The 23,011-nt window shown below is 38.0% G+C and overlaps 1 pseudogene; it reads right to left on the bottom strand.

The window, feature by feature from the left end:
* Positions 1-9,020: 9,020 nt before the first annotated feature.
* LOC127194902 (protein FRG2-like-2) overlaps positions 9,021-23,011 on the bottom strand; it is a 70,001-nt pseudogene continuing 56,010 nt past the window's right edge.

Genomic DNA, 23,011 nt, shown 5'->3' with positions numbered 1-23,011 from the left:
AAAAAAATTAGAAGGAAAGATAATAGTAAAATCCACACCCAACTGGACAAACATTACATATTTTTCTGGAATATTTTTAATTAAAATATGAAGTTATAAGATAAATGATTCCTTACAATTGGTTTCTCGGAATTGGAACCATTTAAATGGATGTGATAATAAATACTGCCGCTGCTTCTATTAAGTTGTGAAGATTTCAAATTTGGAAATGACATACTTCCTTTCCCCAGGAGGCTGATAGAACTGAATTAGTGAAGGAAAGAAGCTGTGTAAATTTTGCCATCTAGAATTTCCCAGATTTGGTGGTAATTTTCTAATATTTTTTTACCTTAGGCTATTTGTCCTATGTTCTTCCACCCTTTAAACACAGTATTACCCACCTTATGACTTTATGTGTTAAGTTTTCTGAGAACTGGTAACTTGATAAATACAATGGAAATAGTTTGTTTACCTACTCTAAAATTCAGAAGCAACATATGAGTCTCTATTTCCAAGATTCAAACGCACATAGCAAATGACACAGAAGGTCTGTGGTTCCACATGGCAAATTCCAAAGAGGAAACCATGCCACAGACATCATGTTTTATTTCATATATGTGAGTGTCGTTTGCACACCTGATGCTAAAACCTGAAAAGTAGCTGCCAGGCAGGTGAATTTTCTTTACACATCACCCCTGTGAGCTTTGTGTCTAAATTATCTTGCCACATAAAAGATCAGCTTGAAACGTATTGCTCACCTCTTATCTATTCAATGGTCTGATGGAACAGTGAAGAATATCGTTAAAGACAATGAGGCATCAACTCCTTTAATTATTCTCTCTTGAGAATCTTCCATATCAGACCATCTATTTCAGATTTGGAATCCTGACATTTTAACCTCTTTTTGATTAAAGGTTTCTATCTCCATCTCAGAGTATGCTTGCTTAAATGTGGCTTCTTACAAATGGCTTAACCTTTCTGCATCTCAGTTTCGTCCTTTACACAATAGGGATAATTACAGTGGGGTCTATCTGCCCAGCATGTGGCAGGCATGCTCCTTGCATGGATTCCCTGTAAGCTCTCCACGTAGAGGTCTAAACTCCTTGTAAGAACAAAGGCAAGACAGAAATAGAATGACTAAAAGAAAGGCAGGCCTAAATGCAGGGCAAAGTCGATACTGGAAATCAAGAGGCCGGAGGTATCATTCGGTCTTTAAAACATTTAGTTCACCTACCTGAAAAAGCTTTTGAACAATTAAGAAAAATAAACAGAAATTTATAGCTAGTATAACGGGTAGTGAGATGGCTCAGTTGGAAAGCACTTGCCTAGCCAGCTGGCTTTGGCATAAGAGTATGCACTCTCATGCACACACATCAGACACACAATGTTAATAAGTTACATTAAACTTCTAAAATTAGGAATAGTTTTCTTTTACATTTTATGTTATTTTTATTTTACTATGTGTGTGCATACTCACCAGCGTTGGGTGGAAGGGCACATGTAAGTAGGTCAAAGGACAGCTTTCACCATGTGGATTCCAGGCTGGACTAAATCATCAGGCGTGACAGCAAAAGATTTAGTCAGCTAAGACATCTATCCAGCCCAGTTTTATGCTTTAAAGAGGTATAAAGACATGAAATTGAGAAATTATGTGACCTTATTTTTCTGAGGGCGATAAGGGCTGAGACCCTAATTCTATGCTGGAGAAGTGAGCTGTTGTATTCTGATTTTTCATCTACTTTTTTTCATTTGCAAATTTTTTATTTTTAAAATAATTTACTCATATTATGTCCCTATTGTTATCCCCTCACTTGTATCTTCCTGTCCCCCCTCCCTCCCTCTTCCCTCCCCCTAGACCTGTGACAGAAGGGGACCTCCTCCCATCTTGCAACGGCAGGTAGGTTTGTAGATTTTGGGTCATTTTAATTTTGAATACCACTTATATGTCTATTTTTGAATCATAGAATTATTATTTTGCGTTGAAATGTAGTCTTCTCAACATTTTACCATCATTATTACTAAATATTTCAGCCTATAGGAAAAAGTAAGTGGGGAATATTTTTCACATAATACAGATTACAAATAGCCATTAAATTCAAATAACTATGCACACATGCTTAAAGCATTCTCTTTGCACTAGACCTACTATTGTTAAGAATGACATCATATACAGACATGAATTCTGTATAATTTTAAATGTTCTGACTGCAGTTAAGCAAAAGTTAGAAGCCCGAATGTCTCTTTTGTAATTTGCTGTTAGTTCAGTAGAAAAGATTATAAATTAATTTTAAAACTAAATTCAACCTAAGTAGTGTCACATACAATGTTTCCTCAATTTAGAAGAAAAAAAAAATAACAAGGTCAAGATACGGCCAGAATCACCAATTCCATATTAATAGACAACACATTGTTTTTCACTCAATAAATGGCCAATTGAAATAGTATTATTTTATATAAAGGAAGTTTAAATAAAAATAATTAATCCCTAATTGATCATTGATTTCATATATTTATGAATTTTAGAAAAATCAGATCCTTATAACATTTTGACATGAAAACATTATTTGCCAATAAATAATTTTTAAATGTATAGTCACTTTCTTTGTTGGTTCAGTTGTTGTGAAATATTGTATTACCTTTAAATTTCTAACAGCCATTAGTAGGGTAACATGTATAGAGACCACTTGCTCAAGAAAGTAGCCCGTTGTCCCCGTGGACTTCACAAAAATAAAAGGATGACATTGCACCCAATCCACTCCCACACTATGATTCCAGTGTAGGCTGTTATAACTGATTCAGGAAGGATGCCAAGTCTACTACAAGAAGGATGTCCTCTTTTGTGTTTTCTTGAGGGTAATCAATATGTTCATGGCCAAGCAGCTCCAGCCTCAAACTTTTCCCCAAAGTATAGAAAGAGATACCAATTTTTATACACATAAAAATAAACATCAAAACTAAGTTTATCCAACTTTCAAAACCAGCAAATTTATGTTGAAGTAAAACTCTAAAACAACCTTTAAGGCTATTATAATCTTATCAAATACATTTTAAATAAGTTAAAATAAGTGAAGACTAAGGAGAACTCTACAATCTTTAATATAGCAGTCAAACTAAGTTCTACAGAAAGTTTGGTGAACAAACCTTTTAAGATCATTGGATACTACATTGAATAAATTCACCAAAAACAAGGGTAGTGTCATATATTTGGTAATTTAAGATTGACATAAATATGAACTCATAATACTTTATAATATTTATAGTATACTACTATATTCATTTTGTTTTATCAAATATTGACAGGAACGACCTGTTCTTCCTACATTAAAATAGCATAGCTGGTATTTAAAAAATATAGGGGTATTGGCTTCATGGATCTTCTAAATGTCAAAATCAGCAGATTTCATGTTTATATATAGCTTATCCAGATAATGTATTATATGTATAACATATATCCAAATATATATTGGATATACATACATATATATATATGCACATATATATAGCTCCAAGTACTTAACATATGCAATATTATGTACGGGTAATATAAATAACAGTTATGCTATGCTGTTTAAGTAATAACAACAATAAAGAACAACAATTCTGTACCTGATTAGTGTGGATGACAACTTAGTTGGTAAATACTTTAGTTTGGTTGACTCTAAGAAAGAAGAATTGCCAGATAAGAAGGTAGCAAATGTACAGCACTATTGTATTCTATGCATCTAACAGAGACTTATTATCCAGAATATACAAAGAACTCAAAAAAGGTCAAAAAAGGCAAATGGCACACGCAAAACAAAAATGGGTCTGAATGGAGATTTCTCAAAACAAAAAACATCAAAAAGACTAAGGAACATCTCAAAAATATTCATTGTCATTAGAAATTAGGGAAACTAAAAAATTTTAAAAATTAAGAGTTCATCATGCACAAGTCAGAATGACAAAGACTAATAAAACAACCTACCACAATATCTAGATAGGGTTGGGAGAAAAGTGACTTTTTTTTTTTAATGCACTGGAGGGAGGGTTTCAAACTGGTGCAGCCACCATGGAAGTCAGTGTGGAGAGTTCTTAAAAAGCTGAAACTAAGTACTATATATTTCCCAGCTATGACAACTCCTTGGCATATTCCCAAAGAACTCAACATCCTACTCTACAGAACCTTGCTCAGCCATGTTCTTTGCTTCTCTAGTCATAATAGCGAGGAAATGGAAACAAGTTCAACATTCTTCAGCTGACAAATGCATAGTAAAAATGTGGTGCATATATGCTATGAATTGCTATTCACATGTAAGTACTAATGAAATAATGAACTTTGTGGGTGAGCAAATAAAACAAACAGAGAACATATTGAATGAGGTAACCTTGACCCAGAAGACAAATATATCATGTTCTCCCTCATCCAATGCTCCTGGCTCCAAGCCTTCAGGTGCGAGCATACATTCCAGTATAGCATTTGGTTGTTTGGTTTTAATTTATTTGGTTTTCTGCCTGAAAATATTTCACATTTTATCATTAACAACAACTGCTCAGACAAACGACTAGTACTTTTCTTTAAATCTGTCTAGAGGGTAAAAGCCAGAATGTCAAGTAGGTTTTGTTGTTATGCCAACTACAACTGACAGACAGAGCTCCCTAGACACTAGTTGAGAAATTTTAATCTGGAGTCCATCTCAATAGAAAAACATGTAATGAGAGAATCTTACCTAAAAGCAAAATAGCGATTCTTGGGGGATGGTCTGATGTATTTTGATGCTAATTACTGCTTGCTGTCTCTGTGACCTACCTTTTGCTTAATAAAAAGCCAACCCACCTGGGCAGGGCAGAGGAGGTAGGCGGGGCTGAGAGAGAAAGAGAGAGAGAGAGAGAGAGAGAGAGAGAGAGAGAGAGAGAGAGAGAGAGAGACAGAGACAGAGACAGAGAGACAGAGAGACAGAGACAGAGACAGAGACAGAGACAGAGACAGAGAGAGAGAGAAATTCTAGGAAGAAGAAAGACTGCCACAAGGAGGAAGGAGAGAGGCCTGAAGTGAAGAGAGGAAGGCTGCCATGCTTGGATGGAGAATCTGGCCCAGATGAAGAACATTAGCAAGTATTTGGGATCATGGATGGGAGGTAACTTGATAGAAGTTATTAGAAGCAGATGGCGTGGGATTGAGGCAGAGATCCCATGCCTGCCCCACTATGGGAAGTAGTTTAGAGGATTAATGTCTGCCCTGCCCCAGGTTAACCGAGGCTATTTTAAAATATAACAAGTGTCGGTGTCTTGACTGATTGCTAGCTGGGCCTACTGATAATACAGATAAATTAAAAACAATAGAGATGATTAAATCTTCACAAATAATAGTTCAGTATATTTAATAGGTGTTTTTCTGGCATCTACTATGTAGCTCGGTATGCAAAATTGCCAGAAATACCGAGATAAGATGACTGGTGAGTCCAAAAATGACAGCAAGGTGAGGATGGTCTAAGCAAATAAACTATAATGTACTGAGTGATAAAAAAAGACACACGAAGGGTCCAAAAACATGTTCCTTGGAGTTAAGAAGAAAATATTATTATAGTTCAAAGTATTTTTTAATCTTGTGGAGATGGTAAGATACTTTACAAATAGTGTTGCTTAGGTTAATAATTTAACTTATAATGAATTATTTATTCTTGTGTTACCTGTATGAGTGTCTGCCTGAAAGTACAAATGTGTTCCACATGGGTGCCTGGTGCCTGTGGAGGCCAGAGGAGAGCATCAGATCCCCTGGAACTAGAGTCACAGATGGTTGTAAACTGGCATATCAGTGCGTGGAAGAAGACCTCAGTTCTCCACAAGAGCAGCAAGTACACTGACCCAGTGGGCATCTCTCCATCTCTAATAATGAATTCTTGCAAGAGCTTGTAAACTAAGCAAAGTTTAATAATCTAACTGTAGCAACTGAAAATAATTCAGTGTAATCGAAGGTTGCTCTAATTTCTGTTTATTTAATTGACTATTTGGTTTATATTCTCTCTAACACACACACACACACCCCACAGAAAAACAAGGGTTAAGAATAGGCTGATATTTTGAATCTATCAAGCAGCTACTCACTCAGAATCTTGGGCCACTTGGTCCGATTTCTAGAGTAGTTTGCCCCACATAAGCCATAATAAAGTTTGTAAATTGTGTAACTTAGCTGCTAAGCTGCTGTATTCTAAAGAAAAGGAAACAATATGTAAGTGGGTCAGTTCTAAAATTAATTTAGCCTAACTTTTCCTGAAAACACTAAAAATATTACTATCACGAGGGCCAAAATATCACCATCAAGCACACAGAAACAAACCCAAGAGAATACTTTCCCAGCGTGCTCTTGTCCTGCTTATCACACAGGAAAGGCAGGGCTTTGGCTCTTAGGCAAATGAAAGTAGGCTAAAAGAACAGAGCATGGTTAAACATTGCTCAGAAGTAACATTTATACAAGTTAATCACTCATCAGACACATTTAATCTTTTTAAAATTTGAAAAGGGTGGCATCATTATTACACTGACTTATAGATATGGAAACTAGGATTGTACAATAGGTGTAACAGGTCTTTAAACCAATATATCAAAATATGTGCCTTTAATTACCTATACTTTATAATTATATTGCTTTCTTTGATATCTAGTCATTATTTACTAAACATCTAGTCTCTGCCAATCACCAGGCTAGATAGAATAGACCAGAGTCCCATCTTTATATAGCTAGCATAATTATGCACACATGACTGACTGAATTCTATAGTTACCAAAGTTCGTTTATCAAAGCCCTAATCAATATGACTATATTTGGTGACAAGAACTCTGAGGGCACAATTGAGATTAAACAAGGTTTCAGTAGAATAGGCCTTGTATATAGTTGAGGATGGTAGCCAAGCTATGTACACCTATGAAGAGCCATGTGAAGACACAATTATAAGGACCATTACACGACAAGTAGGGAATCATCAACTATCACCATCCTAACCAGCCCTTAAATCTTGCTCCTCAGCTTGGAATAAAATGAGAAAATTAACTTAAGCCACAAAAGCTGTGGCATGTTGTATGACTGACCTAGAAGATGAGTGCACAGTTAGATACACATTCCACTTTCTACAAACTAATATGAGAAGAACCAATGGATAAAAGAAGCAAGGCCATCAATTTATTTTTTTTTCTGTACTTCTGTTTCATCATTGTGCCTTCCCCAAGCTAGTGTTTATCAGAGAAGGTTTCCTAATCTAGTTTTAAATTACATGGAAACAGAAATGATAGGCAACATTCATTAGTTACAGATATCTATCTTGTATCTCTAGTTTGTCACTCTTTTGCATAACTCTTCCACCACATATTCCTCTCAGTTGGGCAGGAGAATAAGAGAGGATGCTTCTGGGCTGCAAGTTCCCTATATGCAGGCATCTGGACTTGCCAGTGCCTACTGAAACTCTATAATTATGGATTCTGGATGCTTTATGGTCCTCAACAATCCAGTCTAAGCCAGAACCTGATGAAGAGCTACATTGTCTTCTACAATGTGCCAGTGTCTCACCCCAGCAGGTTCAGGCTCACTTGTGCTCAGATTGCTGCAATAAACACTAAGCTTTGTACCAGCCTAGGTGGTCTACCGCAGAAACACATCGTTTCCTCCTGTTGGTAAGTTGCCAGTCAGACTCAGCTATTCTGGGACCTGTAATACACAGGAAAGGGTAAGAGTGAGGTGGGAAAATAAAATGTCAGGGTATGCCTTTAAAATTACTGTAGTAGTAGATGCTGGGGGCCAGGGTGGGGGAGGGGGGAGAAGGCCCTATCTGTGTGTAGAGTCTCTAATGAGAGCACCATGTAGGATATTGCCTCTCACTGTTTCCAGTGATGTCTTTTCTTACGGAAATGAAGCATCCGCTCAATGCTTTCCTGTCTCCTTTTTCTTTCCCCCTTGCCACATATTTCCAGGACTGGAAAGAAAACAGGCTTCTCCTACAGTCTTTTCCTGTCTAGAACTCTAACATAAAACTCTGTGAACTAGACTCTAAGTCTATGTTAATAATGAGCAAAATGAAGTCTGCAAAGCACAGTTCATTGTCACTGAGGCCAGTCCATTGCCTTGCTGGAAATCTGTCTCAGAATGCTAATTCTTACTGCTCATTTATTTTCATTCATTTTGGAAGAAGTTCCAATATACATTGAAACATGGGATCTCTCTAATAGGCTACGGTTTAGAAAGGCAATTGTGACTACCACATTAGCACTGTGCTACACACAGAGATGCTTCAGCTTGCTGAATACGTAGGCTCAATGACTAACTCCTGCCCTATAATGAGAAAAGTCACATTCAAGCTGAATCTACAAAGAAGAATGGGATATTTCTTACAAAATCTTTCTAGGAGTCATTCAATTTTCAACTGTGGGACCAGTGTTTCCTTTTTAAACTAGGCATACACATTTTTTTTTAAATCACCAGGATATAAAATTCCCTGGCAACAAGAGAACTTGAGAAATATTAATATCCAATAAGTATAAGATATCAAAACTCTTCCATCAGTCAACGAGTACTACATATAAATGAGAAGACATATTTCCAACTGCCAAGCAACCCACAAACATGCAATTGAATATGCTTATTTTGCATCAAGATATGCATGGCTTAGAAGAAAAGATGAAATCACAAAGAATTATAAAATTAATATTTTAAATCATGAAGGTCAGTTTTTTAACTGAAAACTCAGGATAAATCCTACATTAGTGACCCTTTCATATTGCTATAAAACAGTTATCTTTTTTTTTCCCCCTGGAAAATCCTGGCAAGTACACAAATCAAACACACACTTGAGCACAGTATCTAGAGAAGAGATGTGTCCACTGTGCGTTTAGCACTGGAGTCCTAGATCCCAGGGAAACACAGTTCATGATCCTGAGTAAATAATTCAAGTTCCCCTTGTCACCACTGTGCTTGTTCCATGTTTACAAAGAATGTGTGAAAACTCCAGGCTGTGGTAGACAGGGAGATGGAGTAGTGTTTTCTTGTCCCCTGCTTAGGAGGATCTCCTGGCCATGGCTCAGGACTTGTCTGATGGGCCGGCAGGATCTGTGATCTTCTCTCCTTGTTCCAAGGAAGGATTGGGAAATTCCTTCTCAGAAAACTCCCAGGGTGGCATACATGGGGGCTGCCGGGACAAGGCAGCCCTCAGCAGGGAAGACAAAGCCTGCCTGGGTGGCCAAAGTATGAAGGGTCTACACCATGCCTTTCAGAGACTCTGAGAGCTGTGTGAGCTGAGAGAGAGAACTGCTCCTGGGTGAGCAGAGAACCATAGTGCTCGGCCTGCATCTGGACTAAGTCTCCACAGATTTCCTCAGACTTGCAGAGAGGTCACCAGGCTCTTGCGCAGTGGTGATGAGGCTGTGTGCTGGGGTTCTAGACTGCAGGCTTTCAGCTCAGGCTTCCCTACCAAGGTCTTTTGTTTCTTTTTCATCTAGGAATTGCCCTCATTTCCTGTCCTGACCTAACGGGAGTCCTTAGAACAGTGTTTCCTCTTCGTGGGCTTTTCCATCGTCTGTGCTGATGTCCTTTTGTTACAGGTGCTCGGTTGACTGGTAGGTTGGTGCAGTGGTTGACAGGAAAGGTCCAGGGGGAGAGAATCTTGACTCTATGCTCAGGTTGAATGGACAAGCCTTCCCTCTTCCAGGCTGTGATCCAGCGAATGGAGCAATGGCTGGCTGCTTTTGAGCAGAGGTCCAAGAAGGCGGGAGTTCCTCCTCCCCTCACCCCCAACAAGGTTCGATGCCCTTCAGTCTATGCTGGATACCGAACAAACAGGCTCCAATACCAGGGAAGAAAGAGACTTGTTAGCAATGGGAGAGCATGCAGTTAAAGACAGAGATTTCCTTCTTTCATGCCCTTTATACAGACTTCTTTCGAAGTTGTGGCCCAGATTAAAGGTGTGTCTACCCAAAGATCTGGATTAAACGTTTGCTCCACTCTGATTGACCCACAATACAAGTGGGTCTTCCGACTTCAGAAGACTCAATTAAGCAAAATCCCTCACAGGTGTGGCCCTACACTTTTGGGTTTTAGTGAAGTCTAGATGCAAGCAAGTTGATGACAGCACGCTGCAACCTCTCAGATAAAAATAAGGCTTTATATAATGACCTAAGAGGGATAACAAAGGCAGGAACAAAAGAAGAGACTGGTAACTCATCCTCTATCATTTCCTCCTCCTCTTTCCACCAAGAAATACCTAAGGCAGAGACAATCCTTCTAAGATACAGTCAGTCATCATCACATTGACCATCTATGAATATCCTGTCCTAGAGGGTCCTCTCCAATACCCATCATTTTCTCATCGCCAAGGTGTAGGTACAGATTTAAAACCTCAGACTTATCAATGACAAACAGAAAGTTGCAGATGGTGTTTTGAATACACTTGGATATGATGATCTAAACATACAAAGGTGACTGTGTTAAATGTACCCCTCTGTTTTAATTTTTAATTTGTTCTTTATTTTACATATACACTTATATTATTACACACACACACTCACACACACACACAAACACACACGTATATATAATAAACTACATACAACAAGAAGAAACACGAAACAATCAGAAATTATATTGTTACATTCATAGTTTTCTGGCTATTTGTATTTGGCAACCTTGAAGAAACCCCTTCCGTCTTGGTGAGTCTAAAATTCTGAATGTAAATCAATATCTATCATATCTCATTTCTATCAACTTAAAACATCATGTAGACCTAAAAACATTTTAACCCCTAAACAACCAAGCTTAATTTTAAAGCTAAACTATCTGGTCTTCAATTCCATCAGAACTTGAGGAGTAAAATTAATTACCTGTATGCTTTTACAGAGACCTGGTGGCACTCAGAGGAAGGATAGCAGGCTACCAAGAAGAGACTTGATACCCTATGAGCATACACAGGGGGAGGAAGTCCCCCTCAGGAACAGTCATAGGGGAGGGGAATAAGGGGAAAATGGGAGGGAGGGAAGAATGAGAGGATACAAGGGATGGGATAACCATTGAGATATAACAAGAACAAATTAATAAAAAATAAAAAAAATTAATTACCTGATTAAACAGGAAGTGCAGGTTAGCAGCTTCCAAAGTGAAACAAAATGACAGAGGCAGTTTGCTGTCTGAAATCACCCAAAACTCACTATAATGTTGAAGCATCGTCTTCAGTCCTCTGGCCCAGTATATCTGACCAACATATTTATGAGGCAGGAACTATTGAGGTCTTGCTTACCCTGTCTTGGCAGAGTTTGGCCATCAACTCTGCCTGCATCCAAGCTTGCCAAATCTTAAGCAGGATTCTATCTGTGGCCAAAATGAGGACATTTTGCCCAGTGGCTTGTTTGGCACATTTGAAGCCATCTCCATAAGGAGGTTCTTTGATGCTCATCATCTTCTTTGAGGCAGGCTAGGTGTTGCCAGGAGTTAACCTGTCTTTTTGTCAATGAATCTTTAAAATAATAAAAACATCTTTAAATGACATATTTTGTAGGTCTCTAAAGTTTTTGAAGACCTTATCTATCTATTTTACTTTATCTATATACAGAATCATATCTATATGTTAAAGGTAGGATGTATATTCTTGTAATACACTAGTAATTGACATGACAGTAATTTGATCAACTAACAATTAACTTGCACAATTACTTATCCTAAACAGTCTGCAATAGCACTTTCAAAGTATTGGAGGTAAATCTTGTTTTATAATTGAGTTGTATGGGTACAATACCTCATATTAGAGTAGAAATATTTATAATGTATGCAGAATAATCTTAAATTTAAATTCTATACCAATGAATCAAAATTAAACTTATTTTGCATCAATATACAAAATTCTGTACTAAAGCATGAAAAATAACCTTGTGAGTAACTATTAAGGCTTTAAGCTGAGACATAGATTCAACAATCTACTTTTTTGTCCTATCATCCCTCTACATTTCATTATTCCCCTTTCTTTCTTGTCAACTCCTATCTCCAAACCTAAGAAAGAAAGGTAAAGGAAAAGAGACATCCCTGAGTCCAATGTTGTTTTCTTACCGAATAAAACCAATAGTAACTTATAGCCAAACTACTGATGAAAATAAACATCTATAGCTCAAGAAAGGAACCAAAGATCTGCCTGACCCCCTTTTAAGGGAAATGGAGTGTCGTTCTCTTAAAGTTTCTTCTGGTTGATTTGAGATGAATAACACCTTTGTAGGGGCCCAAATAAAATTGGGGAAATGGTTACATAAGCTAGGAATAACATTTGTGGTCCAGTTTCTTTCTTTTTTTCCTTTATTAATTTATTTATATTACATCACAATTGTTATACCATCCTTTGTTTCCTCCCATTCCTCCCGCCCTCCTTGTGGTCAAGTTTCTATATGTTGAGAAATTCCAGGCTTAATAGAAGCCCTGTATGGGACAATCTGAAATGGTGGACCAATTGGGATTGGAAGCTTTCTTCGAAGCTGTCCTGGGCGCTGTCCTGTTCGGATGGGGGGAACAACAACTTGGTGCCGGAACATGAAGGATGAAGGATGTCAGTATCCAGCATGCTGAGAAGAATGCATCCTGTCAGGTCCATCTGTATGTCATGCTTCTGGGTATCCAATGTCCTCTTCTGACATCTACAGGCACAAGGCATGAACACGGTGCACGCACATACATGGAGGCAAAAAGTTCATACAAATAAATTGTAATAAAATTAACAAATGTTATCACTTAAATTAAGTTTCCAAAAATAACAAGGAATTTCTGTATCATATAATATTAGTTAAACAAGAAACTGGCTTAAACTGGGTGTAATGCACATGCCTGTAATCCTAGCACTCTAAGAGGCAGACACAGAGTTGGAGGCCAGTCTGGTCTACAACGTGAGTCCAGGAGAGCCAAGACTACACAGAGAGACCCTGTCTCAAAAAAATTGGCTTATATATTCATCATTCTTAAATTTCATGCCCCCTTAAAAAATGTTCTAAAACTACATTCCTGAAATCATTTCTTAATAATCATTCTCTATTTATGTAATAATGACATAATGAGTTAAATTTCTTTCTTTAACTTCTTTTTTTTACCTTTTTATTGGTTCATTGTGGATTTCATATCATGCACCACAATCCCAGTCATCTCTCCATTCCTCCATAGCCAACCTCTACCCTTGCAATCAAAAGAAAACAATATAAAACAAAAACTGCAACAAAATAAATAAAATAAAAAACAAAAAGCATCTCACAGTGGACGTTGTGGTGTTTCCTGCTGGGTCACAGGGTGTATCCTTTTGCTCAAACATCTTTACTTTCAAATGTCTTTGCAATGAGTCATTGGTCTGGTTAGAAGTCTCAGGGTTCTGACACACTATCAATACTGGATCCTCACAGGGACTCCTCTCGGATATCCTGTTGTTACTTTGTGGCATGCAGATCCTTCCATTTGGGTTCCTCAGGGCAGCCATTTCACACGCTCCAGCAATTTATAGGTGGGGTAAATGTTGGGCTTGTCCAACTCAAACCCTTGCATCTGGGCCTGGGTGGTGACTGTATTGTTCAGCCCATCTGCTCTCCTGCACGAGTGCTACCAAGGCCAGCTCTCCCGCTTGGTCCCTAAGGTTAACTTTTACGTAAAACTCATTTAAGGATGAGGTGCTGGCTCAATGAGTCTTTTCAGATAAGCATAAGGATCTGAGTAGGAATCCACACAATCCACTTAATCTGGGTTCAGTAAGCACACCTGCAATCCTTGTGTTCCTATGGAAGTTTTGGGGAGCAGAGAAAGAACAATTCCCCAGAAGTCCATAAGCCAGCTTAGCTGCCTTATGCAATAGTGAACAGCAGATGAGAGATCCTGACTCCAAGCAATGTGGAAAGCTTGGATCAACACCTGAGGTTGTTCTTGAAGCTGGACACTTACACTGTGGTAAGTGGAGAGTTGCACTCGCTCAGACCAACATGCACATGTGCACTCATATACACACAAACACACATACAAAACCATTCTGTTGGAGTTTGAAGTAGTACATGAAAGTAGTAGACCAATACAGAAATTTTATGGTAAAGGGATCATTAATAAATATAAACACACACACCAAAAAAAAAAAAAACCAGTATAGCTAAACAATCTAGTACAATAAAAGATCATCCGGAGGAAACTCCATACCTGATCTCAAGCTGTACTATAAAGCAACAGTAATTAAAACAGCATGACACTGGCACAGCAATAGGTTGGTTGATCAATGGAATCGAATCAAAGACCCAGAAATGAATCCAGACACATATGGTCACTTGATTTTTGACAAAGAAGCCAATCTATTCGATGGAAAAAAGATAGCATCTTCAACAAATGGTGCTGGTCTAACTGCATGTCTACGTGTAAAAAATGCAATTAGACCCATATTTGTCACCATGCACAAAACTCAAGTCCAAGTGAATCAAAGACCTCAACATAAAACCAGAGACACTAAGTCAGTTAGAAGAAAAAGTGGGGAAGAGCCTGGAACACATTGGCACAGGAGACAACTTCCTGAACAGAACACCAACAGCCCAGGCCTTAAGGTAAACAATTAATAAATGAATAAATGGAACCTCATGAGGCCGAGAAGCTTGTGTAAGGCAGGAGACACTGTCAAGAGAACAAAGCAACAGTCTACAGACTGGAAAAAGATCTTCACCAACCCTACATTTGCAAAGGTCTAATATCCAAAAATATATAACTAACTCAAGAAATTAAATAACACCAAATCAAATAACCCAATTGAGAAATGGGGCTCAGAACTAAACAGAAAATTCTCAACAGAGGAGTATCGAATGGCTGAGAAACATTTAAAGAAATGCTCAACCTCCTTAGTCATCAGGGAAATGCAAATCAAAACAACTCTGAGATTCCATCAGAATGGCTAAGATCAAAATATCAAGTGTCACCACATGATAGCGAGGATGTGGAAAAAGAGGAACATTCTTTCATTGCTGCTGGGAATGCAAACTAGTACAGCTACTCTAGAAATCTATCTTGTGCTATCTCAGAAAACTGGGAATAAGGCTTCCTCAAAACCCAGATATTCCACTCCTTGGAATATACCCAGAAGATGCTCCAGCACACAACAAGAACATTTGCTCAACCATGTTCATAGCAGCCTTATTCATAATAGCCAGAACATGGAAACAGCCTAAGTGTCCCTCAGTAGAAGAATGGACATCCTATTGGGACTCTAAGTGAGAGAAGCATGGGAGAATGGGGAAATAGAAAGATCCAGAAGGTCCTAGAAACCTACAAGAAGAACACTGTGACAGGTGGATCTGGGTCCAGGGGTCCTGCTCAAACTATGGCACAAGGCAAGGACAATACGTGCAGTAAGCTTTGAACCCCTACCCAGATCTAACCAATGGACAGGACATTCTCCACAGTTGAGTGGAGAGTGGGGACAGACTTTCACATGAACTCTGGTGCCCCATATTTGACCACATCCCGTGGATGGGGAGGCCTGGTGGCACTCAGAGGAAGGATAGCAGGCTACCAAGAAGAGGGGCCCCTCAGTCATAGTCATAGGAGAGGAGAGTAGGGGGAAAGTGGGATGGAGGGAGAAATGGGAAGATACAAGGGAAGGAATAACAATTGAGATGTAATATGAATAAATTAATAAAAAAATATATAAAATAAACAGTGCCTTTTATTCATTGATCACCAGAATATTACAATTGCCACAATAGAAAATAGAAGTTTTTCCTACTATTATCATGATCAGAAACACATACTTTGTGTCCATTTTTTTTAGCACAAATTTTTTTTTTTACTTTTTAAAATATATTTTAATTTATTCATATTAAATGCCATAGTTTGAGCAGGACGCCTGGGCCCAGATCTGCCCATCACAATGTTTTTCTTGTCGGTTTCTAGAACCTTCTGGATCTTTCTATTCCCCATCTCCCATGCTTCTCTCACCTAGAGTCCCAATAGGATGTCATCATCTCTGGCCCACTTTTCTGGTAAGTGAAGACTTTCATGGGACATGCCCCTGGGGCTAGTGTCCAGATATAAGTGAGTATATACCATTTGAATCGTTCTGCTTCTGAGTTAACTCACTCGTTATGATCATTTCTAGTTCAATCCATTTGTCCACAAATTTCGAGAATTCCTTGTTTTTAATAGCTGAGTAGTATTCCATAGTGTAAATGTACCACAGTTTCTTTATCCATTCTTCTACTGAGGGACACTTAGGCTGTTTCCATGTTCTGGCTATTATGAATAATGCTGCTATGAACATGGTTGAGCAAATGTTTTTGTTGTATGCTGGAGCATCTTCTGCAATGAAGGAGTTAGCACAAATTTTGTGATGACACTCCATCGTTTATGACTTATATATACTCCCCAGCAGTGCAAAAAATATTACATCTTCATAGGAAATTTTATCCAATTCAACTCAAGTATGCTTACAGCATTAGAGCCCAGAAATTAATATATTGTTTGTCTATAAGCACAGAATATCATAAGTGTAAATAATATAAAAATAAAATAACAGAGGCAGGATTAAAGAGATATCTTTTCATTTTTACACTCACAAACAAGCAAGAATGTCAGCAACATACAGCAATACGCAGAGTAGCAGAAACCATCTCTTAGTAAACTCTTCATGCATAAACTATGGCACTAAGCTCCTTAGGTTCTTTTTCAATCTCTACCCTGTAATATATGCTCGTGGAAAAGGAATCTACTTTGAGTTTCCTCTGAAGAATCAAAATAATCATACCATTTACACCACAGGACAGTTTAAACGGTTAAGTAATTCTGCGAATTCTTGGAACAAAATTTAAGCACATGATAAACACGTAGAGAACAAGTTTTGTTACTAATGTGCCTACTTTGTGAGATACTACAAGTAAAATAATTTTTAACTGGGACCAGTTTCTTCCAACAAGGCGGTCTCATCTTTCTCATTGAGGTAGAGATGACATTGTGATGTTTACTTAAGAGCAGAGAAAATTTCCAAAATTTACTCTAAATTTTCACCTTCAAGTCTCAACTTAAATAGTGGTTTACAGTATTTTGCAAATTAGAAACTTAACAAGTACTGATCATTTAGCTCCTTAGCCAGCAATGTTCTCAGTTAGTGACTGAGAGTCTGGAGTAAAGAGAATTCAGAGAGATCTTAGGCAGTTCCCCTCTTGTTAAAATAAGCATAACCCTCGTTTTCATGTCTGGAATACATACACACTGCTTAAGAACTTAGGTCACTTCTTTTGTGTACTTTTTCAAATATTTGTTTGTTTTAATTTATGGGCACGAGTATTTGCCTGCATGAAAGCAGATGTCTATCACATGTATGCTTGTTGCTAGGGGAATCCAGAAGAAGATGTTAGATACCCTGGTCCTGGACTTACAGACAATTGTGAGCCACCATGTGGATGCTAGGAATGAAGCCTGGGTCCTCTGCAAGAGCTGCAGGTTCTCTTATGCTCCAGCCCTCCATTACTACTTCTTCATTTTCTCTTTTCCTTTCCAATGGTTGTGAAGTTCAGTATTCTAGCAGATGTCAACTGAAAGCCTTACAGAGTCTTCTAAAAGTCTTTCAAAGACAAAAGCAAACACACACACACACACACACACACACACACACACACACACAGAGAGAGAGAGAGAGAGAGAGAGAGAGAGAGAGAGAGAGAGAGAGAGAGAGAGAGAGAGATACTTTGGTTTTCTTCTTATTTTGTCCTCCCTTACCTGTTACTCACTATGTAGCCCTGGTTAGCCTCAATCTAGTAATCCTGTCACATCTGGATCTCAAATTCTGGGATTACAGTAATGTACTGTGATGACCAGCCAGAAGAAAAATATATTGCATTTTTAAATAAGGCATCTAATGTACCTAGAATCCCTTTTAGAAGACATACAGTTTCTTAGAGAAGCCTTTCTTACAAAAGCATGCAAGTCACATATGTATAGGAAAAAGGTGAAAGGTGTTAAAAAAAAAAGTTATCACCAGCCAACAATCTCATATTCAAATACATGTTTCTATGGCAACAGAACTCACCTACACTATTGAGATCAGCTAGCATTCCAGGAATACCAAAGCTACAATAATAAAAGGCTACAAAACTTCTGAAGCAGAATGAGATTGTTCTCATGTTGTGAAGTTGAGCAGTCATCTGGACTGCTGGCACATATCTGCACTGGGCCTGAGTGTCAGTCCAAAAAGAATGTTATGATACAGGTATAAAATGTTTCTATTTGTGTATGAGTGTTAACACTTGGCCTCCAGCTTTGAACACTATTTCAGAGCTTGTGGAACAATCAGGAGGTTGAGGTTGAACCTCAATTGGAGAGCAGATCTTGAAGCTATAACCTAGCCCACTTCCTATCCTTTCTCTGCTTTCTGGTTCCTGGAAATATAAACAAAGGAAACTTATGTTTCTGTCACCACATCCGGGAGCTGTTCCCAACTGGCCATGCCTTCCGCACCCCTACAGACAGCATCCCATCAATACATAAACCAAAACAAAGTTGCCACTTGGCCAGCATTTTGTCACAGCCACAAGAAAAGGAACCAATATAAAAGTCATATATTGAGTAGCACTGAATGGCAGCAAGGAAGAATACCAATGTCCTGTGCATGCTTTCCCCCATAAGACAAGGACAGCTATTATGCAGATCTATAGAACCCAATGATGGCATACAGAGACTTGAGGAGACACTGGGTTAAGGTGGGAATAGAAAATGACCAAGAAAACACATTGTTGTCTTCTAGAAGACTAAAAACACCAATCCAAGGTAAGGATGAAGACCCATTACAGCCTGGCAGAATTTACCAGACAGTAAGAGACCTGAAAATTGAGGTTACTGGCAGAAAGCTGGCAAGTCACCAAAGCTGACAAAGGGGTCTATTTCTGGAGATAAGGAGTCAAAAACAGAATGATGAAATGAGGGAGATGAGCAAGTCATATGACAACAAAGTTGGTGAAGAAGCCAGTTCAGGCCATTATTTGTTCTGAACTGCCTTTTCTTTTATCCTCCAGAGCTTACCTGTGCCTTTGAAGGCATCCGGCACCTGAATTATCTTCTCCCAGAAGACTCGTGTCCTTGTTTTATATAATGTATACCACAAGATAATCTTCCTGTCTTGGAATCACAGGCATACTTTATAACCCATGTTATGCTTTGTTGTTCTCCCAGGAATATGTCAATTTCTACATAACATGTATCTTATTATCATTACTGTCTATTTTTCCCATTGGAATTTTCTCACCATGAAAATAGGTAGGTTCATTTGTTTCAGTATTTCCTGATAGCTAGGGCCAAGGACAATGCCTAGTGTATTATCTGGGTTTAATTCTGTTTCGTTCAATGGTTCAGTCATTCAATTGTCATCTCAAAAAGTTAGTACTTTCATGGAAGAATGTTATGCTCAGAAACCACCACTAGGAAGGAAATCCCATCCAGTAATCTTTCCTTATATAACTTGTGATTTGATTTTCTGCTACCTTGAAAATTCTCTCTCTCTCTCTCTCTCTCTCTCTCTCTCTCTCTCTCTCTATATATATATATATATATATATATATATATATGTGTGTGTTATATATGTGTGTGTGTATGTGTGTGTATGTGTGTGTATGTGTGTGTGTGTATGTGTGTGTGTTATATATGTGTGTGTGTTTTATGTGTGTGTGTATGTGTGTGTTATATATATGTGTGTGTGTGTTATATGTGTGTGTGTGTGTGTGTGTGTGTGTATGTGTGTGTGTGTATGTGTGTGTGTGTGTGTGTGTGAGTGTGGACAGTTCAGTGTTAATACAGGTGCAGTCCATACACCATTTCCCATTGTAGGTCCCTTCAGTGAGTCATCTCAAAGAATGAATAATATAGAAAAAAATCAAGAAATGTGGCAGTAATTTGGAAGAAAACTGGAGACAAGACAGAGCTAACGAGACATTACAGAAAGATTATTTTTACTTCTGTATCAATCTTAAGTCATCTTATAGCTGGCTCATTGTAAATGTAAAAGCAGTTCGTTTAGAGAATATATGTCAGCATAGGTTTGGACTTTATGCAAGAAATGTTTAGTTTATGACAAACCAATTGCCATTGGTTAGGCCACCACCAGGGAAAAAATAACCAGTTCTTATTATCCATCCTCCTCTTAAGAGTGATGTGAAGGCTTAATAAAAGGCAGAACAAAACTCATGCAAGCACAAGCTGCAAAGAAAAAAATCTGCTTCATTCCAAAGTTCCTCATGTTGCCTTGCTATTCCTTGCTTGTCATTCACTAATTAAATGTCAGCTCCCAATAGCTAGGTGGGTAAAAGTGTTATTTGACATAGCCTAAAATAGAATCTAAGCACAAACAATTGAGCTTGAATATTGAAAGTTTGTCCTCCTAGCTCTCACCCAGCCCCAGTCACTAGTTGTTTCTTTCTCCTTTGACAAACATTTGCATTTCCCACCCCATTTTCACCCTCTCACACCACATGTAAATGCTCACCATGCTTCCCACGGTGCTTATTTCACACTAATGGCCCTGCACTCATTTTTTACTCTTGTTCTCTAACACATATTCCACACCAGATTTGTCTTTTGACTTGTTTTAATACTGAAAATTGTTTTATGAAAAAATAAATAAATGGGAACCATAAGCAGTGTGAAATGAATCTCTTGAGCAAGAGGAACTGATGAAGAAATAGTGAGACATGACTGTGGCTAGTGAAGGCCAGACATGATCAGAACTCACTCGTGGTGGGCTCACAGTTACTCATCCTGGTAATCAATGTGATATTTGTGTCGGTGACAACAGATCAGTCTTCAGAATAAGATTTCTCATGGCATTAACATTCTTCTAAGTCATTATTCATCCAATAGCATTATGATCACAACATTTTCAAAACAATGGAACTATCATTCCAAGATGATTCACTCAACTAAAAATAAATGCATCATAAAAGAGGATGTCACTATACATCACTGCCTGTGACATTCTTGTATGGCAGGAAACTAAGTTATACGGATTCTAGATGACTTGCCTGGGTTTGTAAACACATTGAGTAGCAATCAGTACCCAAGCACAGGCCATTAGAATTCACACCTAATGAAAGTACTGTGCTGTTACGTCTATATCGATATCTTTTTGTTTATATATTCCCAACTCATGTATTTGTAGGAAGAAAATAATTGTATGGTGAATTAGAAAGTTGATATTAATGTTCTTCTCTCCTAAAGATGATAAGTCTTCTTTGGGCCAAAACCTGCCTGACATCTTACAATAGTATCAAGAGCTCGATGTAGGTCATTTGCATTTCAACTAACTGTGCACTTCAGTGAATGGCACCCAATCAGGCTCTTGCCTGGATCTTTTAAACGCATAGATCTGTTACATTCAAATGTGTCTAGCATATAAGTGCTCTGTCTGTTGCAATGTTCTCAGTTGTCTGGGACAAAAAGGTACCATTCCACACTTCCTATTGAGGATAAGACGAAAAGCATCTACACACTGCAGCTAAATTGCTTATGTCCTTTATGTTCTAAAAAACTATCTGTGTATCAATAGGACCCTGCAGGTGAATCAAATACCTTAATAAAAACCCATCCAAATGCCTAACTTTTAACCAAAACAATACCACACATACAATAATGGACTCTCAAAAACTTCAACTATTGAAAGGTAGAGAAATAAGTGTTATGACCCCTTTTCCCATATTATTTTCAAAATATATGTTATAGTCTGAGATACTGTATGCCATGACAGTATGTGTTTCAATAGTTGATAAAGTAATCGAGAATTAAATTTAAATATCTGAGTTTCTAAAGCATTTATACAAAACAATATTCATATTATTTTGAGAGTTTACAGTCTGTCCTGTGCCTTCTCCTTAGTTCTTATTCTTCTGTTTATTTTTTTTTCCAGTTTTTTTTTTACATTATTTTTTTTTATTAATTTATTCTTGTTACATCTCAATGTTTATCCCATCCCTTGTATCCTCCCATTCCTCCCCACCCCCATTTTCCCATTATTCCCCTCCCCTATGACTGTTCCTGAGGGGGATTACGTCCCCCTATATATTCTCATAGGGTATCAAGTCTCTTCTTGGCTACTTGCTGTCCTTCCTCTGAGTGCCACCAGGTCTCCCCCTCCAGGGGACATGGTCAAATGTGAGGCACCAGAGTACCTGAGAAAGTCGTATCACACTCTCCACTCAACTGTGGAGAATATTCTGACCATTGGCTAGATCTGGGAAGGGGTTTAAAGTTTACCTCCTGTATTGTTCTTGGCTGGTGCCTTAGTTTGAGTGGGACCCCTGGGCCCAAATCTGCCTATCATATTGTTCTACTTGTAGATTTCTAGGACCCTCTGGATCCTTTTATTTTGCTGTTCTCCCATGCGTCTCTCATTTAGAGTCCCAATAGGATGCCTTCCCCTCTGTCCCAGTTTCCTGGTAAGTGAAGGCTTTCGTGGGACATGCCCCTTTGGCTAGTATGCAGATATAAGTGAGTATATGCCATTTGACTCTTTCTGCTTCTGGGTTAACTCACTCTTTGTTTAACATATTTTAGTATGGTAAATTTAATTATTTTAAAAGATTTATTCTCTAGCAATTGTAATAATTAGTTTTAAAGTTTCTTTCTTCTTTCTGTGTTTTAATAGACCTTGATATTTTTACATGCATTTTGATAGTTTGGTTATTTTCTTTTTGCTTTTTCCCTGGGATATTTAGAGTAGCACTTCCATAACTATTATACATCACTGAATGCACTGTTGTTGTTGTAAATGTTTCCTTGTTTTCTCCATAATTTTGGTGATCCACAAAATCCTATGGCTTATTGCTCACTAAAAACCTCGTGGGAGAATAATTAATTTAATTACTCTCACACAATAAAAGGAAACACGACAAATTTAGCCAAACAGAAAACTTGTATTTGTGGGCAAGTAAAGTGAACAAGAGGAGGAAGAGGAGGCGGGGCAGGGGTGGAGGAAAATGAGAAAGTTCAGGCCTCCTTCAACTAATCAAACTTACCTATTTTTTAACTGCAGTTAAATTGTATAATATTAGCATCAACTTA

The sequence above is a fragment of the Acomys russatus genome, chromosome 10 (assembly GCF_903995435.1).
Source record: "Acomys russatus chromosome 10, mAcoRus1.1, whole genome shotgun sequence".
Lineage (NCBI taxonomy): Eukaryota > Metazoa > Chordata > Mammalia > Rodentia > Muridae > Acomys > Acomys russatus.
Note: the sequence above shows the minus strand (reverse complement) of the source record. Positions and strands in the feature narration are given on the sequence as shown.